This window comes from Poecilia formosa, unplaced genomic scaffold (genome assembly GCF_000485575.1).
Source record: "Poecilia formosa unplaced genomic scaffold, Poecilia_formosa-5.1.2 Scaffold11, whole genome shotgun sequence".
Taxonomy (NCBI): domain Eukaryota; kingdom Metazoa; phylum Chordata; class Actinopteri; order Cyprinodontiformes; family Poeciliidae; genus Poecilia; species Poecilia formosa.
In genome coordinates, this window is record NW_006799950.1 from 4,210,746 (window position 1) to 4,221,876 (window position 11,131).

The 11,131-nt window shown below is 38.2% G+C and overlaps 1 long non-coding RNA gene across 2 annotated transcripts in view; it reads left to right on the forward strand.

Annotated features, from left to right (window-relative positions):
• The first annotated feature begins 288 nt into the window (after nt 1-288).
• Nucleotides 289-11,131, forward strand: part of LOC107835266 (uncharacterized) — a 22,103-nt gene continuing 11,260 nt past the window's right edge. For both annotated transcript variants that reach the window (XR_001661082.1, XR_001661083.1), the window contains exon 1: nt 289-525. This is a non-coding gene — a long non-coding RNA (uncharacterized LOC107835266). The remainder of the gene's footprint in view (nt 526-11,131) is intronic.

Here is an 11,131-nt window from a genome sequence, read left to right on the forward strand (position 1 = left end):
TATATATATATATATATATATATATATATCTTTCCCATAGCCATGTGGGAAAGGTATTAGTTGATAAAATTACAGCCATACATTACAAATGTGCCATTTTTGGACCGTGTATGCAATTACAAATTTCTCACTCTTTCTAATTTTTTTCCCAACGTATATCTTCCTATAAATATTGTTTGCAATTATTAACGATGGTTTTGTCCTGGGCGCTCTGGTTATAAAAGCATTGGTTGATTTGGGTGATTGACACATCCAATAGGCGATAGAATCGGGGGGGATCCCATAGCAACATCATTCACCAATCACAACTAGCGAAAATGCATTTGCGTAAATGACCGGAAAGGTCCAGCTGCGCGCTGACGTGAAGGAAGTTCTTTGAGTTTATAGGCGTATCCATGGAGACAGAAAAGTTGAAAATAGTGAGGAATCACATCAGTGTGACACAAAGACAATGGATTACAAGACCTGAATGAATATATTTGATATATTTGCTCTAACATGGATTATGACAATGACACAGCAAAGGTAGGACTGAATTTATATTTAGCTTCGTGAAATTAGCTTTTTTTTTTTTGGCTTTCTTTGGCTGCTGGTTCAGTGAGTTTTGAACATATTATATATATATAAAACATAACATATTATATTGATTCTGGTATTGTTGGAAACAGCAGAGCTGATTGGTAGTTAGTGGCGCAGTTAGTAGCACTGTTGCGTTGCAGCAAGAAGGTCCCGGGTTCGATTCCCAGCCCACGGTCTTTCTGCACGGTGTTTGCGTGTTCTCTCCGACTTCCTCCCACAGTCAAAAAACCCCCAAAAAACATGACTATTAGGTTAATTGGTTTCTCTAAATTGTTCCTAGGTGTGTGTGTCCTGTCTGTCTCTATGTCGCCCTGCGACAGACTGGCGACCCCAGAACGTTCGCTGGAGATAGGCACCACTTGGATGAATGGTGGTTAGGACCGTGTTCAATCCAGCTGAGATCATAGAAGAGGCTCACATGGCCTTTAAGATTTAAAGACAGTGAATGGGGCAAAATCAAACCTTAGCAATGCATGTAGAGGAAGCATCTCTAAGCAGTCATTTTTTTTTCTTTTTTTATACAAAGTATTAAATAAATATCTGTATATATAAGTATACAACGTATTCACATTGCTTTCTGTATTACAACCAACCAAATTTTATGTCATTTTTTACCCTTTTCATTCCTTTTATCAAGTACTTTCTGTTGAAAACAGTTAGCATTCAGTAAAATAACAACCAATCACAACAGTATGTGTTGCTTCAAGATACTGCCTGATTTAAATCAGTGGAAAATTACCATACAAAACAACAGGACTATAAAGGCATGTCAAAACTCAGCTGAACATCAAAGTGATGTGTTCATCCAAAACAGTTGAGCACTAAATGAGTCACAGACATCTTTCAAGGAGGCATGGCCTGTCGTTTGTCGAAATGGGACACCGGAAAGGCAAACAGATTATTTATTCATGTGTTGATTTGATGGTTGTTTTGGTCCCTCTTGTCACACTTCCATTTCAAATGTCAGAGGACCTCATTTAGGCTGTGTCAAAGAAGAAGTGCCACGTGGAGAGACGGGACCGAGTCAGCTGCTCTTGCAGAAAGAGACGGCACTTTTTGAAAGGGTGCAAGTTTAGCGTTAGCCTTAGCTGCACACTCTTTGGTCTTTCCTCATGAATATGGATCTTATTGTGAAAAAAAGAGGGTAAAGGATTCTGTTTCGCTGATCCCATCTCCTGCTTTGGATGATTTTAAGAGGATAAAAAAAACAACAAAAAAACAAAGCAAATCAGAGCAATGAAGTAAGTGGAGGTGGAAGGTCATGAGTGACAGCGGGATGAGTGCAAGCCAGGAAAGTGAAAGAGAGAGAAGGATATTCAGTGCTGCTTTATTTTGCCAGGGTGTAGGCTGATGTAAACAAACACAGAGCTTATGCAAGCTTTTGATCTTATGATCCGTGAAATCTTCCCGGAGAAAACAGGAAAATTAGGCCTCACTGAAGGGAAAGAGGAGGGGCGCAGTGGGCAAAAGGCTCATCGGAGAAGATATTTAGCAGGAGAGCTGGAGTTAAATGAACATCCCCCTCCACTTAATTTGACGCAACTTAACACTGTTTTCCCTGAATGTTTAACCCTGAGGTACTCATGAGGATTTGTCGAATGATTGTTCCCTGATCAAAGTTGAAGAGTCTAAGCCATTTTTTTTTTCATTACTGTAATTGACTTTATTCAATAGTGGGTCCTTATGGCGAAGGACCGTTGAGCAGGACCACACAGTGGATTGCAAAGCACCAATAACCAGGCGATTAGTTCTGTTTCACCATAGACCGGGTTCGTATGGGGAGATAGGGGAAATCTTTTTAAAATTCTTTTTAAATGTGGATCTTATTGAGCAAAGCTGATTTTCATCAGATGGCCACATTCGCTGAATTTTGTTGACACTGCACTGGCGGCTCAAGGGGGTGGGGGGTGGGGATGGGCTGCTGGGTGATAAAAGTGGGATAGGGAGGAAGAGGAGGAGGAGGAGGAGGGGGAGGCTACTTGAAAGACAGAAAAGAAGGAATCAGTTTCTTTGCCCACAAGCTGCACTTTTAAAAAATTCTTTCCCCTCACGTAGCTCCCTGGTAGGATATGTGAGTTTGGTACAGAGGTGAGCAAGCTTACCCCCCACCCTCCCTCTGTGGAAAACTCGTGCCCAAGAGCTATTCATTTGAACTTCAGTGAGCGGCAGCCTTCTTGTGAGGACTTGAAACAGGCATCTTATGGAAGCTGTTAGAAGTGCCCAGGCATGCTTTCTTTATCTGATGTGATGTGAGGCTCACTTTTGTTTGATGAATCCATACATGGATACAAAACTGGTATCCGAGGATGGAAAGGAGTGCGATCAGGAGCAAAACGGGGAAGATGGGAGGATGAAGACCCTGACACTGTGGCTGTGCCACACCTGTTACAGCATGTTTCTGAGAGTAATGACAAAAGGCAAGCCAGACATTCTGCTTACGTTTCTTTACAAAGTGTTAAATATCTTTCATTTTTATCTTTCTCTTGATGGCTGTCTTTTGTTAGTTTGGCATCCTTATGTACATTTAATGGGTGTGCAGCTCCTCTGTAGAACATACATGGCTTTATAGGGCACAGTACACCCCAGAAATGCAATTTTTTTGAAAACTAATCTAGTTGAATTTGACATGACCATGATGCAACTCTTATCAGATTTTTAAGTTCAGATACTTAACAATTTAATGCAAACATAAATTGAATTTCTCCACCCCCAACAATGGCTGTTGACCTTTTAGTGAAGTATTGCCACCATCTTCTGATGATTGCAGACGCAGCCAATCGCTGCACCTAGCATCATACAAACATATTGCATAATGGTTCTGTATGTTTGTGGTGTATAAAATTACATTTTTTGTTTTACCCAGCCTGCATATGTTGTGTTCCTTTTAAAAATTATGCTCCTTTTGGTGCAGAGGGAATGGTACATATGACAATGTTATGCCATGTTATGTTATGTTCTTCCCTCTCATTTGCGTCCTCAGTTTGTTCGTAAAATCTCAACTTTGTCCAGTTTGTTCAGAATAATAATCAAAATATAATTATAATCCTACTTTACGTTGCTAAGTTACTCAAATAAATTAAGAAGTAACAGAGCAAGAAAAAGAAAGTAAATATAAATTAGCTAAAAACATGTCAATGACTTGTAAAGGTGTCAGGGAAACATCGTTTCTCAGCTGCTGTTAATTAAAAAAAATGAAGATTTTCATGTTTTTCTTTCATATGGTGCAGGCACGTGCAGGGGGGGGGGCAAGGGGGGCTTGAGCGCCTGCCCCTTTTGCTCCTTGCCCCCAAGTGCCCTTTTGGTCAATTGTTTTTTTTTTGTTTTTTTTGGTATTATTATTTCCTAAGCCCTCCTCTGACACATAATAACATGTACTAAAGTTATTTGTTTTTTTGTTGTTTTTTTTTTGTACAACATAATAAGCCCTCCGGTCACCTTGTTACCTTTGACCTTTTGCCCGTGACGCATGACGCAGTTGCCTCTCGCACAGTGAGATAAGGCAGCTAACTGGAGCTCAACATAGAGAACGTTCCAGATTACAGAACAGTTTTTGGTGAATTAAAAAAAAATCGTTTTTGGTGAATAAAGTGGAGTAGACTTGCTACCTGTCAGATAACAGAAAACGTTGAAGTATCGTTTCTGCTTCAGCACGGAGTATCGGTTTAAGCAGAGAGGTAATGAAATACAACAGACACTGACAGGCCTCTGCATCTGCCTTTCTCTGAAGAACTACTGAGCGGGAGGAGACAGCCAGGTGAGGAAAAACTGTTCTTATCTATCAATTCGGTATTTTGTGCTGTTAGCTAGCTGCTAGCTAACGACTTTGCTAGCAAAGCTGGATAACTAAAAAGCTTCTTCCCTGTATCGTTAATGATATCAGTCATTCTTCAGTATTGCTTATGCAATAGGGGCACATCGCCCGTCCAAAACTTATCATCTTATCATCTCCATAATGAACATATGTCTTCTAATTTCCTTTGCTGGATAATGTACATTGCGTTTATTCTGGCATTTGTCTTGAAGGAGAATAGCACTTAAATAAAAGTCCAACAAGGATATTCATTTAGAATTAAAAATTACTCACCCTGAATTACCATGATAGATATAATGTATGTAATAAAAGTGTGTCANTGTCATTAATGAAGGGGAAAAACTCAACCAGACTTTAAGTAAGTTTAGGGTCTGGTTCACAGAGTATGAAGTTAAATTATTTCCCCAATTATTCAATAAGCAAATAAGTTTGTTTTGCAAAAAAAAAAAAATAAATCACTTCATGAGACAAAAATGAGTGATTTTAATTAAAAAAAAAGTTTTTAAGCAAAACTCAATAGGCTTTTCTCATGGTGATACTCATTAACAATTCAATTTTAGATGTGCCCCTTTTTTTTTTTTGAGCACCTGCCCCTTTAGTGGTCTCTGCACGGCCGTGATATGGTGTTTTGGCCACATAATAGATGTAAATAGAGAATGGTGTTAAACATTGTGTCGCTGATGCCTTCCTCCACAAACAAAAAGTGGTCCATCCATCCATCCATCCATCCATCCATCCATCCATCCATCCAGCCAGCCAGCCAGCCAGCCATCCAGCCAGCCATCCATCCAGCACAGAATCGTGACTACTTTTCTCCAGGACACCGTTGAGATGATTAAGAGCTGAAACTGTCAGCCAGACCCTCACATCATAACATCAGTGTCTGACTTCAAATATGAGCTTCTGGGGGGAAGGAAAAAGTATTTGCTCCCAAACCTTGTGGATAGCCTTAGCAAAAGAGTTGAAGCTTTAAAATCTGTTAATTCATCTGTCAATCTATCTGTCTTTCTCCATAGGCCACAACCAGTAAACCTCTTTCTTCACCAAAACAGACCAGAGAAAAGCTCTCATTACTGCAGACAAAGTGTTCAATCCATTAATCCATATCTTACTCTAACTTGGCATCTCTTGGAAAAAAAAAAAAAAGAAAGCCACCAAGATACTTAATTCCTCCTTCCAGGCAGACTTACCCTGGATCTGCTTTGAGCATTCCACTTTTTAGATATTACAAATTATATATATTTTTTTGGTTTTGGCCTTTTTTTTAATTTGTGAAAGAGGCAGAATGTATGCAAGTCATTATTATGAGTTGTGCTAGAAAAGAAAAGGAGCTATGGACGCTTTATGAACACAATAAATGTCTCAGTCTGTAATTTGGCAACATGCAACCTCAGGAAAACCACAGGATGTCACTTAGAAACAGACAACTCTTACTTTGAGACCAAAAATAGCTACTAAATCCATATAATTTGGGAAGAAATCCTTGTAGGAGTTTTTCTGAGCAAAGGTGCAGTATTTAGAGTAAAAAAAAGTCACTTGCCAAAGGGTTGAATGTGCTTTTAGCATTTCTTTATTTTACCATTTTACATTTTATTTTAGCTGGAAAAGAGCTTTTGAAATCTGTATATCGTTTTTTCTTTCTCTTCACATATACAACACTGTGAGTTACTCTGTTACAAATCACAATGAAATACACTGAAAGTTGCAGTTGTACCAAAACAAATTTTGTGAAAATTTAAGAGCTATAGTTGCATTTGTAAGTAAACATATGTTACATGTACAGTAAAAATATCTCATCACATTTAAATTGATAACTACCAAAGTGTAAATGTCCTCTTCCAGCTTTGTCTCAGACATGGACTTGTTTTTCCACCAACAATGTATCAAACGTATCAACACTCGGTGCTGAATACCCAAAATGCCACGGCACATTTCAGGTTTTATGCCCTTTTGTCTGCGTTGTTTGACGTTCAACTTTGTATGATAACGAATCAAAGCTTTCCCAATCTAAGTTTGTTTTCCACTTGAAATGCAGTCTTTTTGTGTTTGCTGCTCTTTGAAAACATTTCGTTTTGAAAGTGGGGGGGGGAAAGAAGCCGTGGAGATGACAGGCACTGAGCTAAAATGGCCAAGTAGTAAAAATGTCACCAAAAAAGCACATTCTGCATTACTTTTGATGGAGATCCGCCTTTTAACAAGTTCTTCACTAGAGATCTTTTCAAATCTCAAAGAGAGAAAGGGCAGAAGACAGCAGACAAAAGAACCCAAACGCAGAGACTTCACTTCTCCCTTGAAGATGTTAAAATTAGTGTCTTAAAAAAAATCAAAGGCTCAACATTAAACGCTGAAAGATGCTTGAAATGTCGACACTGCAGTGTTTTAGAAAAAAGGACATAAGATGAGAGATACTTGCAACAGACTTTGGTGTCACTTCAAAGCCTTGACTTTAAGAAAGTGGGCTAATATAATACTGATAGGAGAATCTTTACCTGGCTCTGTTGACCTCATCTTAAGCTTCTGACAGTCCAACCACACATCTCAGGACAATGCCGTCACACCAGGAGGTAAGGTGTGGGCCGAGGGGTCTGCAGGCTGAGGGAGGTTTGACGTGTAACCCTTGAGGGCGTCTTTGGTCTCTTGCTCTGGTGACGGCTTCTTTCTTTCTTTTCTTTTTTTTTTTCTCTTGTTATGCTTCGAAAAAGATGGCCGCCTTTGAACTCTGCAGCAGCTATAGAAACGGCTGGAGTTCCTCCACTTTATGGCCTGGTTGTCAGCGTCTGACTGGGCTATCGTGATGGGCCGACATCATTAGAGGCCGACGTACACAGGACACATATTGACACATTTGCTGACACAGAGTACATAAACAAGGCTCTGTGGAAGTGAACGTGTGCGGGTGTGTTTGTTTTTTTGGGGGGGCATTTTAATTGGCTCGGCCCGCAAAGTTACGGACATCAAAAAGCCCATGAGCAGCAGAGGCCTGATGGGTTTGGACTGGTGAGAACTCCCCTTTCATGTCTTGGATTTCAGACTTTGTGAACAAAATAAAACTTTTACATCTCTTGTTAGCCTTGAATCCTCCTGGATCAAGAGGAACAATTTGTGGCAGATGAGTTTAATTTTATGAGGTTCATCAAAAAAAAACAAAAAAAAACAAACAATAGATTATTGATAAAGGAGCTAAGTTTATGTTGCGTGGCACAATTGCAATTGCCTTGCAGAAGTGTTCATTTAATTTTCAATTCATTTACTGGATCTTATGAGACAGACCAACACAAAGTAGTGAATGGTTACAAACTGGAAGAATTATTGTTATTATTTTTAATAAAAGACAAAGAAAATGTGGCCTACATTTTTGGCCTGGTTTAACACATAATATCTGAATCCTGGTGGAAAATTCAGCCGTTCACACATTGATTTTCACTTTGATTGATCAAAACATCCCATAGTTTTACTCTCTAAATGCTCTTTATTTGCTTCATATTTTTAATATTTTCCTCTAAAATTTATTTTGCTTTTAAATTTTGCTTGGCCGCCCTGTGTCCCCTGAAAGGTACCTTTGGAGTAAAATGTATTACTGGTTTTAGTTGGAAAGCTGCATCTGCTGTCGCTGTTATTTGGACGCACAGTGGGAGCCTTCTGGGTCGTTATGCAAATTTGCTTTTGTATTTATGGGCAGGAACAGGGCGGTCCACACAGCAGCTGCACATGCACTCTGATCAGGGCCGTGCAGAGACCACTAAAGGGGCAGGTGCTCAAAATAAAAAAGGGCACATCTAACCGCATTCTAGGACAGAATATTAACAAAGCCAACAGCTTTCAGAGTTTAATAAACAATGATAAGTTACAAAATTGTGAGATATACAATCAAAGTTAAGGAAAATCTCTATATAGAGCATACAACTATGCATATGTAAGATATTATATTAGTAATTTCTTTCTGCAGGTCTATTTTGTTAAAGCAAAGTATTGCAATATTCAAACCCGCAGTTTAGCAAGATATGTAAATCAGAGACCACCAGACATATTTTGTCTTAACAGAATTACACTATTAAAAATGTAAAGTAGGGCACAATGCAACCTTTTAGTGAACTGTAATATATTAAAAAGAGCTGCCTGTTTGCTACACTTGCAGTGGAGATGAAGATGGTCCATTCAGGAAAGCAGAGCTGCATCAAACTTTAATGTGGAACTGCAGAAAAAAGAAAAATCAAAAGCAAAAATTGAATTGTTAAAGCATGTCACCATGAGAAAAGCCTACTGAGTTTTGCTTAAAAAAACTTTTAAAAAAATTAAAATCACACAGTTTTGTCTCAAGAAGTGATTTTTTTATTTTTTTTTTGCAAAACAAACTTATTTGTGCATGTCATAAATCTTTTCTTGCTATTCTAAGTTTTTGTTTGTGACTCAAAGTTTTGCTTGTGATTCTCACATGACGTCAGACCGCAAAATAATCGCAAAAAAGATTTCTGATGTGTGCAAATAAAAGTTTATGTTTGGCAAATAATTTTTTAAGTTCACAAGACAAAAATGAGTTATTTAATTTAAATATAAGTTTTTTAAACTAAACTTTTTGTTTTAAAAAAAAGGAATCATTACAATTCCATAAGTTTTGATTACAATTTTATTTTACTTAATTAAGGTTAGTTTTTTTTTTTTTTCATTAAATAATTGAGAGAAAAAAAATAACTTCATACTCTCCGAACCAGACCCTAAACTTACTTAAAGTCTGGTTGAGTTTTTTCCCCTTCATTAATGACACACTTTTATTACATACATTATATCTATCATGGTAATTCAGGGTGAGTTATTTTTAATTCTAAATGAATATCCTTGTTGGACTTTTATTTAAGTGCTATTCTCCTTCCAGATACATTTACCTAACGCTAGAATAAATGCAATGTACATTAAGCAGCAAAGGAAATTAGAAGACATATATCCATTATGGAGATGATAAGATGATAAGTTTTGGACGGACAATGTGCCCCTATTGCATAAGCGATACTGAAGAATGACTGCTGTCATTAATGATACAGGGAAGAAGCTTTTTAGTTATCTAGCTTTGCTAGCAAAGTCGTTAGCTAGCACCTAGCTAATAGCACAACAACAACAACAGCCTAATGTCTGTAAAAAAAACAAAAAAACAACAAAAAACAAATAATTTTAGTACATGTTATTATGTGTCAGAAGAGGGCTTAGAAAATAATACAAAAAAAAAAATTGACCCAAAGGCCACTTGGGGACAAGGAGCAAAAGGGGCAGGTGCTCAAGCACCCCCAGCGTCCCCCCTCCCCCCTCTGCACGTGCCTGACTCTGATCACATGTACTGGGACATATGAAGGAAATGTGCGCCTGGTTTTAGACCTCTGAATATTTTTGTCCGCTGCACTTTCCAAAAATTTGTTCCTACTCCAACTTTGAGCTTGAAAGTTGCACGCTTTTATCCATGAAGCCCAAGATGTTTGTTAAAGAGGAGGAATTGCTGCAAAGTCAGAGATTGAATGCAGGTGGTTGTAGACAGAAAATCGATTTAGTAAATAAGCGGAATTTAATTACACTGTCTTACAGTTAGGATCAGATGAGGATGTCTACATTTTGAATCTGCCTGTCTGGTTGGATTAAATTGACATTAATTTTTTCATACTATGAATGGGATGTTTTTTTCTCGTAGAGTGCCTTGAGACGTTTGTTGGGAATTGACTCTATAAAAATAAATGGAATTAAGCTGAACTAAATTAAAAACTTCTCACTAAACTGTTTTTATTATATTACGTAATTATTACTGCTGCTCTTTGAAGAGCCTAAAGAATTGTCAGAGAGGAAACAGCTTTAATAACACCATCAGGGTTAAATTATAAAAGCATGGTTAGGGTATAAAACTGTTGTCCAAGCCTGGATTTAAAAAAAAAAAAAAATGTAGCACAGATTTTTCCATCACCGGAAAGAGTTTTGCACAGGACAGGGAGAGACATGCAGAGAGCGGTGGGCAGGAAGAAATTGATATTGCATATTGATTCTGGGGAAGCTGCAAAGACCTGCAGCTCAGATGTGACAGTATGTTGACAGAGAAAACATTTAGTTGTGAACCCTGCAAATCTTGCTTTGATGGAAGACTGGAAGGAAGAAAACCATTGTTATAATAAAATCCCAAATTGAAATCTGTAGTTGCAATGTAACCAAATTTGAAGATGTAGAAGGATGAATTATCTTGCGAGGCAACGTGTGAAAGCAAAACCAAGAAATTGTTCCAAAAAAGAGCGGCTTTGGTACTTGACATCTTCAGCCTTGTTGTTTCCTTACGAGCCTAGTAAAATGTAAAACCTTTCTCCTCCCAAAAGTTTTTTTGTGAATACTTAAATATTCCAGTCTGCGTAACTTCAAAGAACTGACGATGTTCGCAAGTCCACATCCCTGCGAGCGCTCTGCTCATTCCCGCTCTTTCATTCCGTCGGCCCCTTCAGTAAATATGTGCAATGCCTCGTCTTTTCAAACAGATTCATTTTCCATGTATTTATTTTAAATGAATATTATTAGCTGGCCAGGCAAGAAAAGGTTCTTATGCTAATCCGCCGGAATCGCACAGGCATTTTCATTTAATGCCTACTTATAGGCCATTCTTTAACGACTATTTGCCTCACAGTCTTAGCAAATGAGCTCTGCACCCTAGACTCCTCTGCGCTCATAATTTCATTGCTAACAAGAAGATACCCCCACCTCGTCCTCCACCCCCACCCCAACCAA